This window comes from Lissotriton helveticus, chromosome 4_1, assembly GCF_964261635.1.
Source record: "Lissotriton helveticus chromosome 4_1, aLisHel1.1, whole genome shotgun sequence".
Lineage (NCBI taxonomy): Eukaryota > Metazoa > Chordata > Amphibia > Caudata > Salamandridae > Lissotriton > Lissotriton helveticus.
Genome location: NC_136063.1, coordinates 736,987,401 through 737,014,803, shown reverse-complemented (window position 1 = coordinate 737,014,803; position 27,403 = coordinate 736,987,401).

The following is a 27,403-nucleotide window of genomic DNA, read 5'->3' as shown; positions in this document are numbered from 1 at the left end:
AGAATTTTCAAAAATCCCATAGGGAAAAAATCCTAACTATATATACCTACTGGCGACCGCCAGTAGGTAATGTATATATATATATATATATATATATATATATATATATATATATATATATATATATATATATATATATATATATATATATTACCTACTGGCAGTCGCCAGTAGGTATATATAGTTAGGATTTTTTTGAATAGGGATTTCTGAAAATTCTATGTTGAATAACTTTGGCGTTGATATATATATATATATATATATATATATATATATATATATATATATATATATATATATATATATATATATATATATATATTTCCTATTGGCAGTCGCCAGTAGGTATATATAGTTAGGATTTTTTTGAATAGGGATTTCTGAAAATTCTATGTTGAATAACTTTGGCGTTGATGGACGGAATTAGCTGAAATTTTCAGAAAAATGGCACATTTTGTTTCTGAGCGTCCCCTGAAAGTTTGGGGAGGTTTCGTCAAGCGGGGGCCGAGAAAAAAGGGGGGTCCCAAAACGTGTTTTTAACATTGAGTTTTCCATAGGGCGGTTGGATTCACTTTTAGCTCGAACGGCTGAATGGATTTCCACAAAACTTGGCAAAATTGTAGGGACTGGTAGCCCGATGTGCCTTTGCTATGTCTCAAGATATATGCTCCAGTGGTTTTTATGAAAATTAACTTTGAAAAATATATATTGGGCTACATTGAGCTATATATATGTTAGAGCCCAAATGTAGCCCAATGTAGCCCAATGTAGCCCAATGTAGCCCAAAGATGGCCACCAGAGACAAAAAAAAACAAATGTAGCCCAAATATCAGCCAGATGTAGCCCAACTATAGCCCAATGACAGAATGTCCCAGAGTGTTCTAAAGAACAACTAGAACGCTAACAGTCTTACTTATGACAAAAGTATGGCACACCTGAAGTCATCTTGATTGGAATAAAGTGGTAACACTTATACATTTAATTTGAAAAGGAACAAAATGAGGGGTTTCATTTTGCCATAAATATTTAAGCATTACTCACTAATATATGTATTCACTAAGATATTCAATAATATATACATATATAACACATATTTATTTTTCAGAAAGACACACATTCACTGGATGGTGTCATCAGTGATGTCATGAGTGATGTAATATGTGACGTCATCAGCAGTGCATTACACGCGCAAGTTATAGTGAGTCCAACTAACTATAACATGGAATTTCATTGGTTTTATATCAGTTAAATTTCCACCTAACTACAACTGGTGTCAAACCTATGGTTTTTTCAGTGAATTTCATAGGTTTTGTAAATGCTACTTCCTAACTATAACGTGTGTAAAACCTATGGTTTTTTCAGTGAATTTCATAGGTTTTGTAAATGCTACTTCCTAACTATAACGTGTGTAAAACCTATGGTTTTTTCAGTGAATTTCATTGGTTTTTAAAATGCTAATTCAGAAATATCTCGTGTATACAACCTAAACTTTTGTCAATAAAGGTCTGGCAATATTTTTTTCGGAAACAAGCTGATGAAAAAAGGTTCAGGCAGATCAGGTCGTTTTACCCCTTTTCTAGGTTTGCCCGGCGTTAGCCGCTTCTCACCCAACTCACGATTTACCAAATAAAGAGGCAGGCGCTGGCGACTGGAAGGCAGGAAACAGGAGTTTATTTCCGACGGAACAGAACACGTCAAATCAGACAACAGGGTATCTTCTCGAGGTGCTCTAACAAGTTTCTCTACGGCTCTGTCTTTTATACACAGGTTTATGATGTACAAACATTCCTTATTGTAATAAAGACACTTTGAAGTACGAAAAGGCATGTTTGGAATCCCAGCTTCAGGCCTATTCCCATACCGGTCGCTCTGATGTTGTTTCCCCCTCCCAAATGTAACATGTGATCGTAATCGGCAGCCGGACATTCCAACCGGACACGAGGGCAAGAGGGGTGGTCGGATCTAAGGTTGGGCAGGCGATAAGATCACGTTTCGCTATGCGAGGCCGGGGTACATCCACGAGACCTAGGTTTATGACAAGGGACTGGTTCGAGAGGCCAGGTGTAGCCGGAGGGGGGTCATCAGAAGAGAGGAAGGGTGTTCCTGGGAGGGATGCAGGGGTGTCGGTCAGATCTAGGGGTGTGAAGGCCTTGATTAATCACCGCTCCTCTGATGTGAGGCGAGGTCCTACTGTAGGGAGCAATAAACTGCATCTGTCGGACTAGGTGATGGCCTGGGATCAGGCCGGGCAATCGGGCAGGGAGGAAGAGGTTACCAAAAGGGCCTGTTCTATGGGTAGGATGAAAGAGCGAGAGGGCAGGGGTTCAGCACGGAGATAGGGTCGTGTTTAGTGGTGCGTTTATGGCCCGAACAGGAGAGACCGGGGGATGTCGGGGCGTGGGGGGGATACTTGCGAGGCTGGGGGGGGGAGAGAGAGAGAGAGAGAGAGAGAGAGATGCAGGCTATTGGCAGTGGGTAGAGAGGTTATGACACACAAAATGGCTACTATCTATGTTCGCGATGGGGCCTAAAAGGGGACAAGATGGCGGGGCCACTGTGCCGTGACTTTCGCTTTACCTTCTACAGTGGCGAGGGAGAACACAAATGAACGCCGCTTATGTACATATACATTGTCATTTTCCACAAAGCCGTTTTCTTCACTGTTCAAGTTGCATAGAGACTCCTTGTAAAGCGATACAGAATTAGAAAGTCTGTACCTTGCCTTTTTTTGAACGCATTAAAATTTGTCTGTAAATAAAAATAGCCTTTCTAAACTTTCGTGCGCGACCCGGTGTGCGCACTCTCGGCAACAGTTCTCAATAAAATGGATAGCGCATTTCCAGGCTTTCGTGTGCGACCGACTGCGCGCACCCGCCTATATATTTCGTGAAAACTTTGCAATCTGAACTTATTGAATTTCTTCATAGACCCATCAAAGAACTTATACTACGTCAAAGACACTAAACCTAGGCTTCTTTTTTATTATTATGAAAATTTACATTAAATGGAGCCAAATGTCTTTTTAAACTTTCGTGCGTGACCGAATGTACACACCTTGGTATTTTTAAAAAAAATATAAAAGGTTTTATACTTTAACAATTGTATGCTTGAATCGAGCTCAGAAGATATATTAAATCCGGATGTGTTTGGATTTACTCCTTTTCACGTTTTGAAACTTCGCTGAATTAGACCGCTACTTCCAAATGGCGTACGTGACCAGATACTGTCACCGCCTACACGTCCCGAGACGCGCATGTGAAGTCATGTGACTCCAAAACAACACTTCCAATTGGTTCTTAGTAGTTTCTATTCTGCAATTTACACGGAGGACTCCACCCACTTCCCTCACTATGTTTTGTACTCTCAAAAGAGAACAACGTTCAACATCCTTTGGAAGACTTTGCTGAAATGGCTGCCGCCCCGCATTCATCTTCCGAATCTGAAGGAAATGAGCGACTACCTTTAAAAAGAAAAAAGGAATCTTTTATTTGGCAATTTTTCACTTATCCTGAAGAACAAAAGAAAGTGAATGCGCCAAAAGTTACCTGCACGATATGCAATTCGGTTCTTTCAAGAGGAAATCCAAGAAAAAAATATTCCTTTTCCATACATACCATGGTGCGGCATGTCAAACAAGTGCACCCTGTGGAATTCGCACAGGCATCGACAAGAGCCCTGGCCACGCTATTACCATCAGAGGTGGCCAGCACATCTTCTGATCGACGACCTGTATCTCCATCGAGTGCTGTGATGGACTTGAGACCATATCTTGCAAAGGTGCACATGAAATGCAACGAGTGTGGAGAAATTCTTCTGTACGGAGAGCAGAGCCTCATTCTTACTAAACTAAAAATTGAGAGTCATAAATGCCCCAAGAAAAGATAAATTTCTTCATTTCATTTTGATCCTGTGTCACACATGAAAATGTTGTTGCAAGTTTAAAAAATCAAAAACAACATAACACTTGTTTTAAAAAAAAAAAAAAAAAAAGTTCTTTTCAGAACTAACTCATTCTACCAAAAAGAGCTCCAGGAGCATATTATAAAGGGGGTTTATCTCCACTTTTATGGCTTTCGTTCGTGCGCGACCCTGTGCGCGCACCCGCATATATATTTCGTGAAAACTTTGCAACTTATTAAATTTCTTCATAGAGCCATCAAAGAACTTATACTACGTCAAAGACACTAAACCTAGGCTTCTTTTTTATTATTATGAAAATTTACATTAAATGGAGCCGAATGTCTTTTTAAACTTTCGTGCGTGACCGAATGTACACACCTTGGTATTTTTAAAAAAAATATAAAAGGTTTTATACTTTAACAATTGTATGCTTGAATCGAGCTCAGAAGATATATTAAATCTGGATGTGTTTGGATTTACTCCTTTTCACGTTTTGAAACTTCGCTGAATTAGACCGCTACTTCCAAATGGCGTACGTGACCAGATACTGTCACCGCGTACACTTCCTGAGATGCGCATGTGAAGTCATGTGACTTGAAAACAACACTTCCAATTGGTTTTTAGTAGTTTCTATTCTACAATTTACACGGAGCACTCAACCCACTTCCCTCACTATCTTTTGTACTCTCAAAAGAGAACAACATTCAACATCTTTCGGAAGACTTTCTTTTCACGCGATAATGTGAAATACTGAGATTGTTACAGGATTTTCTATCAGTATTGTGTTCCCATTGCTGTAGAAGCACTAACACCGTGGAAAATTCCACCGATAGCAGTGATATTTTTAACGCCGAGCACCGGCGATTTTTATCACTTAGAAGCCTTCCTATTATGAAGGTTTATCTCCTAAATCTCTGATTCTCAAACTGTGCAACGCGGCTCCCCTGTCTGCCGTAATGAGGTGCTAGGGGCGCCGCGCACACTCTAGTGTGACTAACCATCCATAAATTCCACGGACATCTCTACCCTGTTATCTACAATTGTGAACATCAAAAGGAGCTGCGCTACGCCCCTGTGAGAGGCCTCACTCCCACTGCTGCAACGGCTTGGCAGTCCTCCAGATGCACAGGAACAGCCCCTCCGATCCATTGAAGTTCTGTGTCGTGAGAGGCCTCACTCCCACTGCTGCAACGGCTTGGCAGTCCTCCAGATGCACAGGAACAGCCCCTCCGATCCATTGAAGTTCTGTGTCGGTCTCAATACCACTTACGAAATGAAAATAAGCACTGAAGAATATTCAAGCATGTAGTACTCCTCCTGCTACAGCATACAGAATGCATTCTATTACCTATAAAAAAGTGAAACACCCACGCTACAATCATATAGAATACTTCCTCTAAAGAAGCCTGTGAATAACTTTAAAACATCAGGTTATCCTTTTTTTACTCTCTCATCATTGTCAAAAATTTAACACACTACTTGTCTTTTTTACATAGAATAATTTTTAGTGCATTGGCAAATTTAGTATTCACAAATAGTAGGAAAGAAATGGAATGCTTCTACATTTTACCTGTGCTGTTTTATATGTGAATCTGATCAAATTTTATGAGCATATTTGACTATTTTATTAAAGACACTACACATAACCTGTTTTTGAAGTTGTGTTTAATTTTAAATGAAACGGTTTACATTTTTACTTTTTATCTCCAGTAAATTTTAAAAATAAATGTTTATAGTTCCATAGGCTCAAGCAGGTCAGCTTCCCACCCTATGTCATACAATTCTGACAAATCGGCATCCTCATCATGTTCTTCATCATCCTCAGGATTTAAATCATCTAAGGGATCTACTTCCACTGACGTTTCAATGACAAGTTCAACGATAAGATCGAGATCAACGGATTGCTCATTATCACTCATGGTTGATGTTGTCGTTGTCTTTAAAGAAAGAGAACAACAATAAGATGTTGCAGAGTAAGAGACAAATCTCAGAGACTATAATAGTAAAATTGTTTAACAAGAGTAACATTTTGCAGCTATTATTTAGCCATGTCCAGCGATGCTGAGGAGGTGAGGCCTATGTCCAAGTTTTCGGTGAACAGGACTCATCTCTTTTTAACCTTGGATAAGCCTCACCAACTCTGTGTCCCCTGCTCATACTTAAATGTAAAGGGGCAGATTTATGTTAACTGGCGCATCCCCAGAGATGCACCAGTTAATGTGCACCGCTGCTCTGCTACCCATGGTGTGCCGCATTTACAATGTGGAGCACCATTGAGCAAAAACAGCACAGATGCGTCATGCATCTGTGCCGCAAAAGCAGCACATTGCAGGAATCACGTCGTAAGCGCGACATGTCTACTGCAATGCACAGGAGCAAGCCACACATTGCATGGTGCATCACTCCTTATGCCTGTTTCAAACAGGCGTAAGGATTTGATTCAGCAATGCTATAAAGCTGACTCAGTGAAATCTTCTAAATTTCACTGTGTTAGTTTTACAGGGCTTTCATGCAAATGAATGCCCACCCTGCAACAAAACGCCTATATGAAACCTGACGCAGGTTTCATGTGGCAGCATGACACATCTGCCTAGATGCATCAAGTTGTAAATATGTCGCAACATAGCGCATCTTTTGCACCGCCGCTACGTTACAAAAGTGACGCACAGCGGCGCAAAAGAGGCACACGGCTATCATAAATCTGTCCCTAACATTTTAAATGATTGAGTCAGGATGACGATAAGGTGTGGCCTATCCAGAGGTTTGTTTGAGGTGAGGCCTACTCAGGGTTGCAGATGAAATTTAGGCTTGATGAAGAATACAGAGGAGATAATACATGTGCAGACCTACCAATGAAGTGAGTCATGTCCACTGCACTCTTGAACAAAGGTCAGACCTCTTCTGTGTCCGTGAACAGGCCTAAACCTCATCTGCACAATGTGATTCGTAAAGTTATGAAACACAGGTGATGTAATTGAAAAATGTGGAATTTCTTTTCCTCATTTCACAATCACATCACCTGTGTTTCCTTTGCTTAGGTATCTCATTGTGCAGATGCAGTCTAGCATATCAAAGAGTACACAGAAGTTCGGCACTGTATACAACAATTTTGACATTTACAGAAGATTCAGCTTCTCCATGCCCCCTACACATTCCTAAATGTTTACAGTTTAAACAGACGGTATGTTGTTGGAGATGAAGTGAGGCCTGTCTTGCAACATGGTGCATCTTTTGCATCACTGCTGCATTGGTTTCATGTGGCACAGGACTTTACAGCATGACACATCTGCCTAGATGCATCAAGTTGTAAATATGTCGCAACATAGCAAATCTTTTGCACCGCCGCTGCGTCACAAAAGTGACGCACAGCGGCGCAAAAGAAGCACACACCTATCATAAATCTGTCCCTAACATTTTAAATGATTGATTCAGGATGACGATAAGGTGTGCCCTATCCAGAGGTTTGTTTGAGGTGAGGCCTCCATATTAATATATATCCTTAATGTAATAATCCTCTAAGGATGCATACATATTTGCGTAGCGGCCCATGGCAGGAATTTGGCGTGCTCTGGCTCTGTTCCACTTCCAAACACCTTGGTCCACCCCCCCCTATTCAGTGGGCTGCACGCTCCGCCCCGCCCAAACCCCCTGTTACAGAGCCCCCTACCTACACTCCCTGCCCAGGGCTGCCATGACCCTATACCCGCCCCGGGAAAATGTATAAGACACAGCAACAGTAAAAATCAAAGAATAGGCAACATGCAGAAAAACTGCACAGTAGATAAAGAAACATATGTTTAAGATAACCCCATTGAAAAACATGTAGTAATTTTTTTAATCTGCCATGCTTCTGGCCCTCCAGGACCGCTTTGGAAACTCCTGCTTTAAACCTTTACATTTCATTTTCACCACACACACGTTTTGTAAAAACCCATGTAACGGACAACAACTGCATACACAGAAAATGCAGAGCTGGCCTTAGGCATATGCAAGCTGTACACCTGCACTGGATCACCAAACCCCAGGGGCCACCATGCCAATATATATCCTTAATATAATAATTCTCTGACAATAGATACATGTTTCTGTGATGACCCATGCCAAGAATTACGCGTCCTCTGGCTCTGTTCCACTTCCAAACACCCTGACCCCCCCCCTCTTCACTGGGCTCCGCACTCCGCCCCGCCCGGACCCCCTGTTACAGGGCCCCCTACCTATGCTCCCTGCCCACGGCCACCATGACCCTAGATCCGCCCCTTGAAAATGTATAAGACACAGCAATAGTAAAACTCAAACAATAAGCAACATGCTGAAAAACTACACAGTAGATAATGAAACATATTTTTTAGATAACTCAATTGAAAAACATGTAGTAATTTTTTTAATCTACCATACATCTGGCCCTCCACGACCGCTTTGGAAACTCCTGCTTTAAACCTTTACATTTCATTTGTAAACCATACACACGTTTTTTTTCAAAGCTGCATATTAAACGCCTAAACATGTATTTAGTCGTCCACATGCAGGCACTTTCAATTACATGACTTATTTAAGTGGAATCCCTGTAATGTTGCATATCTTTCCAAAAATACACCAGTGCCTATTATTATAACGATTTTTTTTCATTCTTCATCAGTGATATTATTTTTTACATATAATGAAAATCACTATGACTTTTTAAACGACAAAGCTTACGCGGTAAAAATCACTCTGCATTTGCTTCCCTTTAAGAATGTAGTTTATCTACCCCACCCATTTGAACCTTGATGTTTCCATCTGGCAGCGAATTCCGGCCTTGAATCACAAGACATGAACAACAGCCTTATTGTCACAAAAAGAAGTTAGCGTAGCATCTGTTCCCGAACATATCTTTCACTTAGCTAATATTCACAGACAACACCATTCCTTATAAAAGAGTGGCCTTCCTTTACAATTTACTGAGGTGACTCCCTTAATTTTAAACGCATCCTCCACTTCAAGACAGGCTATTTTTTTTTACTACTAAGCAATGGTTTAGTGACCGGACTGCCAAAAATTATATCAAGTCATTCTGCTACTCTTCACTCCATGCTCTGCGACCTATTTCTGTGGACTTCCTGTTGAACTGCCAGTGCTGCGACGTTTGTGTTCCCATCTCGTTTATTTCAAAATGGATGTCCCTCCTGTCTTCGCAAACAAGCCGGAACACTTAGAACTATTTCGCCAGAAGATGCTTGACTACTACGGCATCTTAGCACTCTCGACTCTGAATACTTCATATCGATTATCATTTCGATATTCCTATTTCACCTGTGTACAGCCTGTATTTCATTGCCTGAGCTGTGATTTCGTGTGGGCCCTGGACTTATGTCTCTGCAACTTGGTACCTCCTGAAGTGAATTACAATCATCTCATGAATCCGTTAATTGATCATGAACAGCTATGTTGCAACGGAGGGATTATGGCCTTTGCAGCGATACAAGGAGGTCTAGGTCATTGGAATATATTCGCAGCGGCGCAAGATTTCCTGACAGACAGCTACATTGAAAACCCACCGAGCTGTCCTCTGATGGTACTAGAGGCTCCGATAATAACAGATCATGAATGCTGCTTTCCTCTTTTCAATTGGATGGCTGACATGTTTTCGTATCATAACAGTGACTTCCTGTTAGAAGCAGTTGCTGCCTACTTCGCCTATACAATACTTGGATGACTGTTATACAAGCCATTGACGTCCACATTTCGTTTTGCCTCCCTATCTTTTTCACGTTTTCTTGGATATTTTCTTAACATGAACAGACCTATTGGCTTTACTAACAGTGGACATTATGATTTCCTGCTGGTTAAATTTTGATCTTTTCTGTGGACAAAATTTTTTTTCTTCAGCTATTCGATTTTGAACTTTATTTTTTATTAAAGTCTAATCTCAACAATTCTATTGTATATCTTATCTTATGTTCTTTCAAACGTACTCGAAGCAAAACTCGGTAATATATGCTACATGTGCCCTAATTAATGTGTAAATATAGAATGAGTTTTTTATAACTGTCAACGCCATTTCGCATTTGAACTGCTTATTTCCGCCTCACACACCTCTGCTCCTTTAATTTTCCATAAACTAAAATATTTTTTAATACATAAGAGAAAAATATGTTCTTTCAATAATATTTCCATTGTTTTTCGTACTGTACTTCAAATGCAATACTGCAACCTTCAAAAGATATCTCAATACAGTAGTTCTTCTCAACACTGATTTGCGAACGATCCAACACATTACATACATGCACCTCTCGCCATTTTGTCGGTATTGGCGCGTTTTTTTTCCCTTACACAATAGCATAACAGAAACTTGATAGTGCTTCGCATGCAGAGAGCTCATTGATAAAGACATATTGTCTAACCACTAGCATTTTCATGTATCGTTCCTAAACTGAAAGGCCAGAGACCTTCTTCCATTTATTAACATATAATGAGCCTTATTTATGAAGGCCTTGCGCCGCCGGTGTGTCACTTTTTCCCATGTTAAAAGTGACGCACCGGCGGCGCAAGGCCTTCATAAATCTGCCCCAATATACTTCCTCATAAGAGTGTATAATTAATTTTGCTAAACCATATTCATTTTTCATCAACTATACCGTTTGTATTTTATGTACTAGTGGCTATACCGATTACTTTGTTTTTTGCAATGTCTGTACTCGTATTCGATAAGAAACTTGCCTTGAAAACAGTGCATTTCTGAATAAACATTTCAAATATACACGTTCTCTCTTTTAATCCATAATCTCAACTAAAATGATTGTATATTGAAACAGTATTCATGTGTTCCACGTAACTTCAGCTGTACTAACTTAATATTTTCTTTTGTCGACCTGATTTACTCATACTAGAACCCACAGGTCTATAACAGCCCGTGAACCCTTTCTTAGTAGGTCGCGCACCATGCAGACAGTTGTACCTCTGTAAAAAAATAATTTATTACTCTTACCAAGCACTACCGCAGTTCCGCTTCTCTCAGTGTTAATCACTGCTCCCACGCTTCTACAGACCAGACGCTATGTCGTATTTCACTCCTTATCATGCTTTAATCTCCACAATAACAAACACTTCTCCGCCAGCCACCAGAGAACAGAGAGCATATGCAGAGGCATTAAGTAGTGAAATACAACATACCCTCTGCTCTATGGAAACAACCGAGCGGTAATTGTGAAAGAAAACATTCACTAGCGCTTCAAAAAAGCATTTCAATTATATAAATAGTTTTTTCAAAACGTTCCAACTACTTTGATGAGACTATCTGTGTGTGCCTCCACAGCAAAGTTCCTCAACCCGGACTGAAGGCAGACACAGACAGACACACACACAATAAGATAACACAGGGCAACGGAGACGGAAAACAGAAGGGAGATGAAGATGCAGTCAAACAGCAGGAGTGAGAGAGATATTTTTATACTCCGTTTGGTACCTTAATTTACGAACACATTTACTGCACAAATCTGTGTACAACCTCATGGTCAGAACTTTTCATTTTATTTTACTCGACCACCTCCCCCTCTGACCCCAGCAGTGCAAGCCGCGGCCACAAACTACAATGTAATTTTGTCGTCTGTCAGAAAGTTTAAGAATTCATTAAACATTACCACTTTTTCAACACGGTATCACATGTAATATACCAACTTTTCATTTTATTTCACTCAACCACCTGCCCCTCTCACCCTACACCCACCAATGCAGGCCGCGTCCAGAAACCGCACTCTAATTTTGTCGTGTGACAGAAAGTTTACGAATTCATTAACCATTAACATTTTTTCACGACGGTATCACATGTAATTTACCATTTCTCTCTCTATCTGCATTATCTGTCTCTCTGCTAATATCATTTTTTCACTTCATAAACAACTTCTCTCATTATATATAAAGGCTTCAAAATCACACAAATAATTACTCTTTATATTAAACATATTTTAAACTTCATATTTCACATTTAAATTAAAAATAGTTTTAGAAATACAACACATTATGACAGCCAAAAATGAGTTTAGTTTCAAACTATGAGGAAAATCAATCATTGTTTGTGAGTAAACCATATTTTACGGTACATGACAAAACAAACAGTTACAGACTTACCTTTACCAATGCTTTGTACGATGTACAACAGTGACAGTCACAAAATAGATATTCGTTTGACAGAAGTCTCAATTATGCTGCTATCACTGCAACCAAAATTCAATGGCACAGATATCCAGTCAATACAGACTCATATATGTCTCTTCAGCCAATCATATTTCCTCCCGCAAAATTTGGTATTCAAATTTACATTTCAGTTGGTTGTCCCTCACAATATTTTCAATGTCACATAAAAGTCACCCATCACCCACTGCCATCTCTGGCTGTTTCCATGGTAACACCTCATTCTGCACCTGGCTGAAGGCACAGGTCAAAAGTTCATATCTCAACGTTCTACAGCAAACTAACAACACTGTTTTCCCTCCAGAAACACCTGCCTATCCACAGCTCTGTTACATGTCATTTTTTTCACACCCAATACTACTTTTTCTTTTACATAACATTAACATGCAACGTAGTCTTCAATCTTCACGTATTAGAATCAACCAATCATTTTTCATTTTTCAACCACACCAAGCTTCATCCATTTTTTTATCCTGACTTTCAGCTTCTAACTGCCATTGCACTTCCAGAACCCATCGGAGTACGAGTGCATCTGCCTTGAAAATGAAGGTTTGGCTTTTAGGACACAGCTATATTCACTGGAGTGGAAAATATGCAGCAAGCAGACGAATTTCCAACCTTGATTTACCAAATGTGCAGATAACGTGGATTGGGCAAAGAGGATTAAGATGTCACCAATTAATACCATTGGTGAAAACTTTTATGCATCTCCCAGAACCAGACCTTATAATTGTGCACTGTGGTGGGAACGATCTAGGCACATTGACTGGGGTAGGTCTGGAAATGCTTCTAAAAGACACCTTTCGACAATTGATGACACTTTTTCCTCGAACTGCCTTGGTATATTCCAATATATGCCAAAGACAGAAATGGAATTGGTCCAATCAACATTGTGCACAAATTGAGAAAGCAAGGAGACATGTTAATAAATCTGTTTCTGCTTTCCTTAGAGATTATAACATGGGTTCTATTTACCACAACAACTTGCGTTACCACATGCAAGACATCTATAGGACAGATGGTGTTCATTTCACGGATGAGGGAAACAGAATCTTCCTCTGCAACATCAGACTCTGCATCGGTACTTACTTATAAATGCAGAAAAAACTCAATTAACACAAGGGCTCTTTTCAGAGCCACCTTATATCAAAGCACTCAAACTTCTGATTTATCTCCATTTTCACACTCTTGTAAATAGGTGTGCGCGCCCGAGTGCGCGCACCCCGCAACTTAAAAAAAATATATATATATATACATTTTCGCGTTTAAGGGCATTACTGCACACCCTGAGAGAACCTACGCAGCAAAACAATCTCTACCTTCTCCCCTTTCCATGTTCCAACGCTTTGAAATTACAATATATTTACTCGCAGTGACAAAATGGCGGTCAACACTTCCTGATTTCTGATATAATTGACTTTAACTTTAATTTTCTCAGCAACTACTGAACGGATTTACACCATTCCAAAAAAAGCGTAATCTGCGAGCCGGACTCTACAGTTTTGCCAAATTTCTTATAAATCCATTCAGCCGTTCAACCTGTAGCCGTGTCTAAACGTCCTATGGAAAATAACATGGAGAAAACACGTTTTAGGACCCCCCTTTTATCTCAGCCCCACTTCACCAATCCCCCCCAAACTTTCAGGGAAGGAGCGCAGCGGACCGAGCCATCTTCTTTGAGAAATTCGCAAAGATTCATCCACCAGGGCCAAAGTTAATCCAAATAGAATGTTGAGGATTTCCTATGGAAACTAGGTCCTAACTATAACTACCTACTGGCGACCGCCAGTAGGTAATATATATATATATATATATATATATATATATATATATATATATATATATATATATATATATATATATATATATATATATATATATATATATATATATATATATATATATATATATATATATATATATTACCTACTGGCGGTCGCCAGTAGGTATATATAGTTAGGATTTTTTCTCTATGGGTTTTTTGAAAATTCTATGTCTAATAACTTTGGCGTTTGTGGACGGAATTGGCTGAAATTTTCAGCAAAATGGAACATTTTGTTTCTGAGCAGCCACTGGAAATTTGGGGGGAGTTGGTCCAGGGGGGGCCGAGAAAAAAGGGGGGTCCCAAAACGTGTTTTTAACATTGAGTTTTCCATAGGGCGGTTAGCCTCACTTTTAGCCCGAACGGCTGAATGGATTTGCACGAAACTTGGCAAAATTGTAGGGACTGGTAGCCCGATGTGCCTTTTGTAGGTCTCAATATATGTGCTGCAGTGGATTTTGAGAAAATAACGTTCAAAAAAAGATATATATCTGTAAGCGCGGACCGGGCAGCGCCCCGGTACGCGTACTTGACGCGTAACGGAACTTCGCGTAGCGAAGTTGATTGGCTCTCCGGTGTCTGTCAACATTCTAAACAGTCCGGAGCGGCCGCCATCTTGTCTCTCGGTAGGATCGAGTGACAAGAGGAGGCCAAAACAAAGGGGGAAATGACCATAAGGGGGCATAGTAGATCCTCCCTGACCCCCTAGGTTTGATGTGGAGGATTTAAAGGGGCCCCGCGAAGCAAAAAAAAAAATTTTTTTTTTGTTTTTTTTCGTGGTTAGCGCCCGGTACGCGAACCGGGAAGCGTTCTGGGGAGCGTACCACAATGAAAAATGAATGATAGACTTTTCAAATGCTGTATGTTAATTGATTGTTGGTTTTGTTGATTATTTTTTTTTTTTTTTTTTTAAGCTTTTTTTATTGTGTTTCATAATTTATTAAACTTTCTAACATTTCATTGTCAGAAATTTCATAATAATCATGGAATATAGATTGTAGTCTCTGAGGTTGTAAAATGTCCTCATTTGCAAGGAGGTTATCTACTGCTTGTACACATTGCAGTAGTTCTTGGTCCCAAGTTTCATCCATAAATTCAATCTCATTTGGATCAATGATTTCTGTGTTGGACTCTGGAAGGACAATTTCAAATGAAATGTTTTGTTCACTTTCCATTTTTCCTGAAATTTGCATAAAAAAAATATATATTAGTAGAGGTAGGGCACTGTTGGGATTAATTTTAGATAGGCAGTTTTTAACAGAGAATTTATCTTTGGGCAGTGTATAGTATCAGAGTGGAAGTAGGAATATAAAAAAGTGTATCTAAATTTATAAGTACTACAGAGGGATAGTATATAACTAACAGAAAAAGTTTGCCATATTAACTTAAAGTGCACAATATACTTCAGTTTTAAAAATAACAACTTACCTTTAAAAAGAAGTTGAAGTTATTAATGAAAATCCTATTGAAATGTACACCAGGAAGTAGTAGTCAAAATGGCTGTGTTTCCTTCTCTTCCTTTATATATATTCGGGTACATAACCAATCAAATGTGAGGTAAAAAAAGTAGAAAATGAAAGTAACATTTTAATTGGTTGTCAATTCCAACATTTCAGATGTGTTTTGTGAAGTAATTTACCTCACGGTATTTAGAGAGGTCTACAGGCTAAATGGCTAAATGGAATTCCAATCAAATTTGTGAAAATGGTAGGGATTGGTATGTAGTATGAGCTAATCTATATTTGGTGAAATTGTCTCCAGTGGCTTTTCTGTGAACTACTTTCCCACCTTTTTTGATGGTGCGCTTCCCAGGGAGCGACCCGGTACGCGAACCGTTGAGCGCCCCGGTTCGCGTACCTTAAGCGTTCCGGGAGTCCACCATTTTGTGTTTCGGTCGAATTAAGATACAAGATGGAGGGCAAATAATGTTCAGAATGGGTAGAAGGGGGCACGGTAGACTTATCTTGACCCCCTAGGTTTTCTGAGGGTGGCTGAGGAGGTTTATATGTGCGAAAAAAAAACATTTTTTTTAAAAATTTCGCGAGGTTAGCTCCCGGTACGCGTACCGGGTAGCGCCCCAGGGAGTGTACTTTGTTGAAAATTAGTGAAAAAAGTTAGAGTAAAATAATAATTGTGAGTGATTAGATGTAGGGTAGCTCTGAGAAGAGCTTTTGGGTTTATGGTACATTTTGGTACTTATAAGTAGGTACCAATGCACATTTTTAAATTCAGTTATTAATGAAAATCCTATTGAAATGTACACCAGGAAGTAGTAGTCAAAATGGCTGTGTTTCCTTCTCTTCCTTTATATATATTCGGGTACATAACCAATCAAATGTGAGGTAAAAAAAGTAGAAAATGAAAGTAACATTTTAATTGGTTGTCAATTCCAACATTTCAGATGTGTTTTGTGAAGTAATTTACCTCACGGTATTTAGAGAGGTCTACAGGCTAAATGGCTAAATGGAATTCCAATCAAATTTGTGAAAATGGTAGGGATTGGTATGTAGTATGAGCTAATCTATATTTGGTGAAATTGTCTCCAGTGGCTTTTCTGTGAACTACTTTCCCACCTTTTTTGATGGTGCGCTTCCCAGGGAGCGACCCGGTACGCGAACCGTTGAGCGCCCCGGTTCGCGTACCTTAAGCGTTCCGGGAGTCCACCATTTTGTGTTTCGGTCGAATTAAGATACAAGATGGAGGGCAAATAATGTTCAGAATGGGTAGAAGGGGGCACGGTAGACTTATCTTGACCCCCTAGGTTTTCTGAGGGTGGCTGAGGAGGTTTATATGTGCGAAAAAAAAACATTTTTTTAAAAAATTTCGCGAGGTTAGCTCCCGGTACGCGTACCGGGTAGCGCCCCAGGGAGTGTACTTTGTTGAAAATTAGTGAAAAAAGTTAGAGTAAAATAATAATTGTGAGTGATTAGATGTAGGGTAGCTCTGAGAAGAGCTTTTGGGTTTATGGTACATTTTGGTACTTATAAGTAGGTACCAATGCACATTTTTAAATTCAGAGTGAAAACTCTGTTGCCCTCATCTGAGAAGTGAACTCCATCTCCTCTGTAGATATCTTGCATGTAGTAACGCAAGTTATTGTTGTACAGGGAGCCCATTCCATGGTCTCTCATGTAAGCTGAAACAGATTTGTTTACATGCTTCCTCGACTTCTCAATTTGTGGACAAAATTGGTTTGACCACCTCCATTTCTGTCTTTGGCATATATTTGAATATAACAAGGCAGTCTGAGGAAAAAGTGCCATTAATTGCTCAAAGGTGTCCTTTAAAAGCATTTCCAGACCTACACCAGTCAAAGTGCCCAAGTCATTACCTCCACAGTGCACAATTAACAGGTCAGGTTTTGGCAAATGCATAAAGGTTTTCACCAATGGTATCAATTGGTGACATTTTAATCCTCTGTGGCCAAACCACTTAATTTCCACATCTTGTAAATTGAGGTTAGGTAAATTCCTGCTTTCAACGTACCTTTGAGCCCAGTGAATATAACTATGACCAACAATCCAGACAGAAAACATGGTGAGAGAAGGTTCTCCTGCAGTCAGATGAAGTGTGGCAATGAAATGGCAGTTGAAAAAATGAGAGTTTGAAATGAAAAAAACTGTGGAGTTTCTGTGTTCATGAAGTAGTAACAGTGATTGGTGGATTTTGATTGATGAAAACAGAAAGTTAGGGTGTACAGATGTGTTGTTTGAAAGATGTATTTTGAGTGGTCAATAAAAAATCATTAAATGAAAGAAAGCACTGGATATGCAGGTGCACTGAGAGTTCAGAGTTCAATTGCAACATTGTTGTGTGAATTTGCAAACACCAGAGTTTCTCCAAGAGGTGGTTGCTATGGAAAATAGGCAGAAAGGGCAGAGGGGGAAGGGTTTTCATTTGAAAAAAAGTGAGGGAAGAGTTTTGATTGGGTGACATGAGAAATATGTGTGAAGAATTACACCATTTCTGTGCTTTTGATAGCTGCAGACTCTGGAGTGCATACCTTTTGCTCTGCTGAAGACAAATTGGTGTGTTTCTTAGACTGTTTTCAAACTCAAAGTATTTGCTAAGGTGAGAAAATATTTCTTTACTTTAGATAGAGAATAGTGTGCTTTAAGGAGAAAATTATGATTTATGTGGCGCAAATTGCTTGTAAATATGCTCTCACATGTGCATGGAAAATTTTGATTTTGAATGTTTGTGTTACATAGCCATGTTAAAAGTGACGCAACCATGCTGGAAAGCCAATCAAAAAATGATTTCATGTGTTTTAATGACATTTTAAGTCATTTTCTGATGTGCAGTGTTTAGAAATTATGATTTGAAAATCGTTTTTGTGGAAAAGGAATTGTTTTTAAATTCATGACAAGGATATAATGGTGTATGGTTCTTTATAAGGCAATTGACTGTCCTTGATGTTATTTTTCTCATTTTAGTGTAAGACCTTTCTCTGTGGCGCAAATTGCTTGTAAATATGCTCTCACATGTGCATGGAAAATTTAGATTTTGAATGTTTGTGTTAAATAGCCATGTTAAAAGTGACCAAACCATGCTGGGAAGGCAATCAAAAAACGCTTTCATGTGTTTTAATGACATTTTAAGTCATTTTCCCATGTGCAGTGTTTAGAAATTATGATTTTAAAATCGTTTTTGGGGAAAAGGAATTGTTTATAAAATCATGACAAGGACATAATGGTGTATGGTTCTTTATAAGGCAATTGACTGTTCCTGATGTTATTTTTCTCATTTTAGTGTAAGACCTTTCTCTGTGGCGCAAATTGCTTGTAAATATGCTCTTACATGTGCATGAAAATTTTAATTATCAATGTTTGTGTTACATAGCCATGATAAAAGTGAACCAACCATGCAGGAAAGCCAATCAAAAAACGCTTTCATGTGTTTCAATGACATTTTAAGTCATTTTCTCATGTGCAGTGTTTTGAAATTATGATTTGAAAATCGTTTTTGGGAAAAAGGAATTGTTTTTAAATTCATGAGAAGGACATAATGGTGTATGGTTCTTTATAAGGCAATTGACTGTCCCTGATGTTATTTTTCCCATTTTAATGTCAGACCTTTCTTTATGGCGCAAATTGCTTGTAAATATGCTCCCACCTGTACATGGAAAATTTTGATTTTGAATGTTTATGTTACATAGCCATGTTAAAAGTGACCCTACCATGCAGGAAAGCCAATCAAAAAACGCTTTTATGTGTCTTAAGGACAATTTAAGTAATTTTCCCATGTGTAGTGTTTTGAAGTTATGATTTGAAAATCGTTTTTGAGGTAAAGGAATGTTGTTAAAATTTATGTTCGCCATATGCCCCCAAATTTCTTTTTCAGGGTTGCAGCAGGGTGTTCTTGAGACACCCCTGCACCTTTGGAATAAATTCCTAATTTGTGATGAGCAAATTGTTAATCGCAAATTGCACCTTCATTTATATGAGCCTCCTAGCCCATGGAAATGAATGGGTAATTTGCAATTAGCAATTTTCTCAAACAAATTTGGAATGGTAAAGAATCGCTATTTATTCCTTAAAATTCGCTTTTTTGGAAATGCAAAATAGTTATATGATACATATGGCGGTTGATGTCTAACAAGATAAGAAGCTTATGGATACATTTATGATGACTGGTGCAATGAAGTAGAAATCACTTACTTCATTGGTAGGCCTTTACAATAAATTATCTCCTCTGTATTCTTCATCAAGTGTAACTTTAATCTGCAATCCTGAGTAGGCCTCACCTTAAACAAACCTCTGGATAGACCACATCTTATTGTCATCCTGATTTAATCATTTATAATGCTAGGGACAGATTTATGATAGGTGTATACCTCTTTTGTGCCACTTAGAAAACATTGTCCATGGGGAAATGACTTAAAATGTCATTAAGACACATGAATGTGTTTTTTTAAAACGTTTGCAATTTTTTTGGGTCACTTTCAACATGGCTATGTGTCTGAAACAGTCAAAATCTAAATTTGCAATGCACAGGTGGGAGCATATTTACAAGGAATGTGCTTCATGGGGAAAGGTCTTATAATGTAATATGGGAAAAATGACATTAGAGATACTGAAATGCCTTATAGAGAAGCATACACCATTATGTCCTTGTCATAAATTTGCAAACCATTACTTTTCCCCAAAAACGATTTTCAAATTATATTTTGAAAACACTGCACATGTGGAAATTACTTAAAATGTCAATAATTCAAAATTTGTGATTCCTTAAATGCAATGTATCAAAAAAAAAATATGTAAAAAATGATATTAAGGATTTGGAAACTACCACCAACTTCTAGTTTGTGGTAATTTGCGAATTCTTTTCAAAAAGCATTTTTAAAAAAAAAAAAAAAAAGTCCCATATGACGCCCATACATGCCATTAGGGCATGTAGGTGTGCCATGTGCTCCCAAATTTCTTTTTCAGGGGTGCAGCAGGGTGTTCTTGAGATACCCCTGCACGCTTGAAAAAAATCCTATTTTGTGATGAGCTAATTGCTAATCACAAATTGCAACATTAATTCCTATGAGCCTCCTAGCCTATGGAAATGAATGGGTAATTTGCAATTAGCAATTTGCTCATTGAAAATTAGGAATAGTAAAGAATCGCTATTTATTCCTTAAAATTCGCTATTTATAATATGTAAAATATTTTGATGATACATATGGCAGTTCATCTGTAACAAGATAAGAAGCTTAGGGATAGATTTATGATGAGTGGCGCATCACCAGGGATGTGACAGTCATCCTGCGCCACTGTTCCGCCACCCATGTTGTGCTGCATTTACAATGCGGCGCAGCATGGGGCAAAAACGGCACAGATGCGTGACGCATCTGTGCCGTAAAGGTGGCGCATTGCTGGAGTTGTATCGTAAGTGCGATGCAGCTCCAGCAAGGCTCAGGGGTGCCCCATCTCTACAATGCTGCGTCAAGACCTATGCCAGCTTCAAGCAGGCGCAGGGTTTTGAAGCAGCTTTCTCCTATCTGATTGTAAATGCGGCACACCATGGGTGGTAAAGCAGTGGTGCACATTAACTGGTGCATGCCTGGGGATGTGCCATTTAATATAAATCTGCACTTTAACATTTGAGTATGTGCAGGGGACACAGAGTCGTTGAGGCTTATCCAAGGTTAAGAACAGATGAGTCCTGTTCAGTGAAAAATTAGACATAGGCTTCACCTGCTCAGCATCGCTGGACATGGCTAAATAATAGCTGCAAAATGTTACTCTTGTTAAATAATTTTACTATTAGAATCTGTGAGATTTGTCTCTTACTCTGCAACATCTCATTGTTGTTATCTTTCTTTAAAGATAAAGACAACCTCAACATGAGCGACAATCTGCAATCAGTTGATTTTGACCTCATCATTGAACTTGTAATTGAAACATCAGTGGATGTTGATCCATTGGATGATTTAAATCCTGAGGATGAAGAAGAGCGTGATGAGGATGCAGATTTGTCCGAATTATATGATATAGGATGGGAAGCTGACCTGCTTGAGCCTTTGGAATTATAAACATTTATTTTTAAAATTTATAATCAATAAAAAGTAAAAAGGTAAACCGTTTAATTTAAAAATAAAGACACCTTCAAAAACAGGTTATGTGTAGTGTCTTCAATAAAATATTAAAATATGCTCATAAAATTAGATCAGATTCACATATAAAATAGCATAGGTAACATAAATATAAATGTCATTTCTTTTCTGGTATTTCTGTATTGTAAAAATGGCAATGACTAAAAAATCTTCAAATTAAAATGTCAAGTAGTGTGTTATGTTTTTGATCACTATTACTGATTTACTGTTTGATAATAATGTTTAATAACATTTTTTATTATATTTTTCCTCAGATTCAACTGCAGATCATTTCAAGATTTCAATATGCCTACAAAAATAAGAGAGATAAAGGCTGCAAAACGTCAAAGACAGCAGGAGAAAAAAAAAACGCAGCAGTCCTCTAACAAAAAGATTTCTCAAGCCATGAAGAAAGCACCGGGTAAGAGCTCTAAATATTTCATAAGAAATATTTCTAATAAAAAAAATATTAGTACAGAAAATGTTTCAATCCATAACATGAGAAGTAAATCAAATGGAAAGAAAAGGACAAATGAAAATGTTACTGCTAGAGCAAGAGATAAATCTGTGCATGATAGTAGAAGGAAACAACAGTTTAGGGAGATTCGTAAACGAATGTTCCGTAACAGGATAATTGGCAATTTGTTAAAAAATATTAAGAAAGGTCAACAGAAATTAGTTTTTTATAGGAGAAAAAAAAGTTGAGAAAGTTATTGATCAGGCTTTTGAAATTAAACGTAAGTTATTTATTTTGATAATCAATAGAATTAGGAAGCTAAACAAGGCAATTTTTGATTTCAAAAGAAATAGTAGATGGAAGAGAATAGTTAATCGTAGTAATTTTTGTGAAGTTTTTTCTGGAGAATGGATACATAGTTCAAGCTGTGAGGCATTTTTTAATGAAGAGAGTTATTTCCAGGATAATGATTTGGTGCATGCAGTTGACATCAGTGGTCGTGCTTATGAAGTGAAAGATGGTTGTCCAGTTGAAAAAGAAAAACTTGTGACAACAGAGGCAGAAGAGTTGTTAGGTAATGAGGTTTTAGGAAGACGTGCTAAGGGTCCTGTGTACACCTGGAAGTGTAGTAGTATTTGCAGTGTGCGACAGGATTCCATCAATTTGCTTTGTGATTTTGTACGGACATTTAACAAGAAAAGTTTGAAGCAGAAAATAAGGTTGTTGCAAGAATTAGATCCTTGCAGAGTGAGAGAAGTGACAGGTTTGCATGGTCATTCACTGGCTTGTCTTTCCAGGAGAGTATGCCAGAGTGTTTTTCATCATTTCAGGATGCTAGCAGTGCATCATAACAAAGTGAGGAAGTTAGTTAGACTGTTGTATTATGCTAAGAGTCCAGCAATTATGCTGAAACAATTATGCGCTGCTCTTTTGCATGGTTCTGAAATAGATGTGAAGAATATATGTGAAGAAATTGAGTTTTGTTACTTTGGAAGTAAAGAGGAGAATGTTGAAATTGAGCAAGAAGTAGAGGGTCATTTGGAAGATAGTGTACATGTTTCCAGTACAGATAATTTCCAGAGGGAAATTGCGACGTTTGACATGAAATCAAGTGAGAGGCCTAATTTCACTTGTGTGTGTTGTAGACGCACTTATTATAAGAATCAGACTAAGTTAGTGGATTTATATGCAAAAAGTGAAAGGGAAAATAATAGTGAATGGAAGGATTTTGCAACATACTTGATGGTAGAAAATTGTTTTGATTTGGGATTGGATCAACGTGTGTGTACTTATTGTTGTAACAAATTAAAACAAAACCAGATGCCTGCTAGAGCAGTTCATAATAATCTGGAATTGGTTGAGATTCCTTCTGAATTGAAGGACTTAAATACTTATGAATCTATTTTGATTCAAAGTATCCATCCCTTTCAGGCTATTGTAAGAATGGAGCCAAAGACAGGGAAATTGCCTCCATCAGATTTACAGAGAGGATTAAAGGGAAGAGTTGTTTATTTGCCTCTAGATTTCAAGAAAAACATTAACACAATTGGAGTAGAAAAAGTGGAAGAGGAACCTCTGGTTATCTTAGTTAATGGGGTTCCGACAAAGAATAAGAAAATATGGCAAGATTTAGTAGATGTTAGGAAAGTTAAAAAGGCAACATTGTATTTGAAAAAAAATAATAAATACTATAAGAATGTATATGTTGCAGAAGAGGAAGTAAGTGAGGAAGAGGATAGCGATTTGTGTGCTGGTCAAATTGAGAAAGTAGAACCCTCTACTAGTGAGGAAATATATAACCATTATAGTGTTCATCCTTTGCATTCAAAGGAAGTCATGGGGAATGCTATTGAGTTGTTTCAAATGAAACAAGCCAAAGGGAGTCCCATTAGTGTTTGGGAGGAAAGTTTGGAAGCTCGGTGTTTCCCACAGCTTTTTCCAACAGGTCAGGGAGGAAGATATGATGAGCGACCTCATCAAATTCCTGCTTCTGAATACCGGACTTTGCGATTGTATGCAGGAGATGCTAGGTTTCGACAATGCATTCCTTATTTGTTTCATCTCCTGTTTGAAAGCGATCTGTCTGGACTGTCATATGCAGTGAACCACATCTTGAAAAGTGGTATACACATGCAAAACATCTCGGCAAGTGATTTTATGGATAAAGTGAATGTCCAAGATAGTATTTTGGATTCTCACCTGATTAATCTCATGGCGTGTCAGCGTGGTACTAATGAGTACTGGTACCGTCGTCATGGTGATTTAAAATGTATGCTGAGGAACTTAGGTACTCCCACATGGTTCCTCACTCTGAGTTGTGCCGAGTATGGCTGGGAAGACTTACTTCAATTTCTACGAGAGGCAAATGCTAACGTAGAAAACATCGAATTCAAGACACCCGGAGAACTGTGCTCTTTGGATCCAGTCAATGTATGTAGGTACTTCAATCATAGATTTGAAGCTATGATGTCTTTCATCATGAATAAGAAGAATCCACCTCTTGGAGAGGTGTTGGATTTCTTCTGGAGAAAGGAGTACCAAGCAAGAGGTGCTCCTCATATACATATGTTGCTGTGGATCAAGGATGCACCTAAATTTGGAACGGATCCAGAAGACTCAGTGATGAGTTTCATCCAACAGTATTCTACGTGTGCTGTTCCAAACGCAAAGGAGAAGAAAAGCCTAAGAGAAAAAGTTCTGCGTTTCCAAAGCCATCGATGTGGAAAGTACTGCCGTCGTAAATTCCGAAACAAAGACAAGTTCTACACCAAATGTCGTTTCGGCTTTCCACGACCGGTGATTTCTAAAGGAAGAGTAAACAGTTTGATGTCTTCGCTGCGACATAATGTGATGAAGAAATCACCTAAAAACACTTACAATTTGAAGAGGAACGAAGAGTCCAAGTACATCAACGACTACAACCCGGTGATTTTGTCCATGTGGAATGCTAACATGGATATACAGTTTGTGGCTGATAACTGTATGGCTGTGGCTCGGTATGTGACGTCTTACATCACCAAAAAAGAGAAGACAAAATTGAAGGATATGTGGGAGGACATTTCCCATGAAAAGAGCCTCAGCAAGAAGTTGTACAGTTTCAGTCTGAAGATGTTGTCGCATCGAGAAATCGGAGCGTACGAATGTTCTGACCGGTTGTCTTCAGCAAGTCTCTATGCCAAGTCCAGGAGTATCGTTTGGGCGAGTCTTGGTCTTGCTGCAACGCGTAATCGAGTTCTCAAACCTGTGCGGGAAATTGAGTATTTGGCGGAAAAGGAGCCAAACAGTACCGACATTTTGAAGACAAACATGTTGGATACATATTATCCAAATCGAAGCAGTCACCTAGAGAATGTTTGTCTGTATGAGGTTCTGCAAAATTACATGTTCAAGAGGAACATCAAAGAAGATACTGAGAAAGGAGTGTATGCTGTAATAGGAAGTGAGGGATGTCTGGTCAAGCAAAGAAAATGCCACTTGATAAACCATCGAAAATTGAGTGGCGAATCTCCTGAAAAAAAGGAGTTTTTCTATTTAGCACTTTTGCAACTTTTCAAGCCTTGGCGTGCAGAAGAGGAACTGCTTGGAGATTTCCTCTGTTACGAAGACTCTTTCAATGCCGCCAAGGAGACCATAGAATGTCCTGCTTTTCCCAAATATGTAGAAATGTTGAATGCGGAAATTGAGCAGGAAGCAACGATTGCAGCCGAGATTGCCAGAGACAGTTCTCAGGACAGTCAGAGTTCTGCTTCATTGAGTCAGGATCCACTAGGAGGACCTCTTATTGAAAATGAAGCTGCCACTGCTATGAATGAGGTGGAAAGAGCCATGGCACATGCTCAAGAGGATGCGGTTAACTTAGAAGAGTTGGAAAGGCAACTCAACGTTGAGCAGAGGAAAATATATGACGAAGTTACCATGCAAATTGATCATGGATTAAGTCATGATAAGAAAGAGTGCTCATGTACGTCGTTGAAGCCTGTCCGACTGTACGTGAGTGGAGAAGCGGGAACTGGAAAAAGTTTCCTCATTAAAGCAATTTCATGCTATTTGCAGGAAAGGACAGAGTCATCGCTGTCTTGTGTTGTCACTGCTCCAACTGGACTGGCAGCACATAATATTAAAGGGATTACTTTACATCGTTTACTGATGCTGCCAGTGGAGCATGACAACAAATTAGAATATCACAAGCTATCTGGAGATGCTTGTTTTGAAGTTTCAAGAATCTTGAGGAAAATGAAACTTCTTATCATTGACGAAGTAAGCATGGTTTCCAATGTCATGCTTGCCTTTGTGCATTTGAGGATGCAAGAAGTTCTCAAAACAGAGTATGATGTGTTATTTGGTGGCAAACACATCATTGTTTTCGGAGATCTTCTGCAGCTGACACCAGTGAAAGGGCAACCTGTGTTCAAAATGCTCACGCATGAAGATACCAGGAAGTGCCTAGGCAGCATTGGCAACGTCAATATATGGTTAAACTTCAATTATGCTGAACTGCATGAAAATATGCGTCAGGCAAAGGATGAAGTTTACAAGACTATTCTACAAGATGTTAGAATTGGAAAAGTGACCGAGCATGGGAAAGAAGCTTTACATGCACGATTACTGTCAAATTTATATCCAGAACAAGATGTTGTGCCTGAGAATATTTTTCAGAAAATTACTGATAAGAAATCTGGAATATGTTTGATGCCAACTCTTGCAGAATGTGCCAAATTTAACAACAAAATGTTGCATTTAGAAAAGCAAGAGATTGTGAAAGTGGAAGCTATTGATAGAGTAGAGCATATGGGATCAACAATTATTTTGTCTGAGAATCTGAAAACAAAATTGGATTCATTAGAGAAGAGTATATCTAAAACTGCAGGTTTTGAAAAGACTCTGAATGTGTGCTTGAACTGCCGTATAATTTTAAGAAGGAATTTACATGTTGAAAGAGGTCTGGTAAATGGATCAATGGGTAATGTTGTTGATTTTGTGAAATACAGAAATAGAGATGGAATTGAATTTTTAAAAATTAAATTTGATGGCATTGAGGAAGTACAGCTAATTGCTCGTTGTTCTGCTAGATTTTTGCTTGTAAAAGACTTATATGTTCGCCGTAAGCAGTTCCCTGTTTGCTTGGCATATGCGGTGACAATTCATAAATCGCAAGGTTTAAGTGTAGACACTGCATTGGTGAATATTGGCAGTTCTGTGTTCAAGGAGGGTATGGCATATGTGGCATTGTCACGAGTTAGAACTTTATCGGGATTGTACTTGATTGAGTGTGATGTCAGAAACATTTGTGCAGATCTAGATTGTGTTAAGGAATACAATAGGTTAAGAAGAGAGTATGCGCCACATTTGCCTCAGTTTCCTTTGTTTGAGAAACGTCTGGTAGGCCGGAAACGAAGAAATGAGAACAATACTGGGGAGGTTGTAGCAAAAAGACAAAAAGTGAATGAACCTAAAATTACAAGCAGAAACAAAGAGG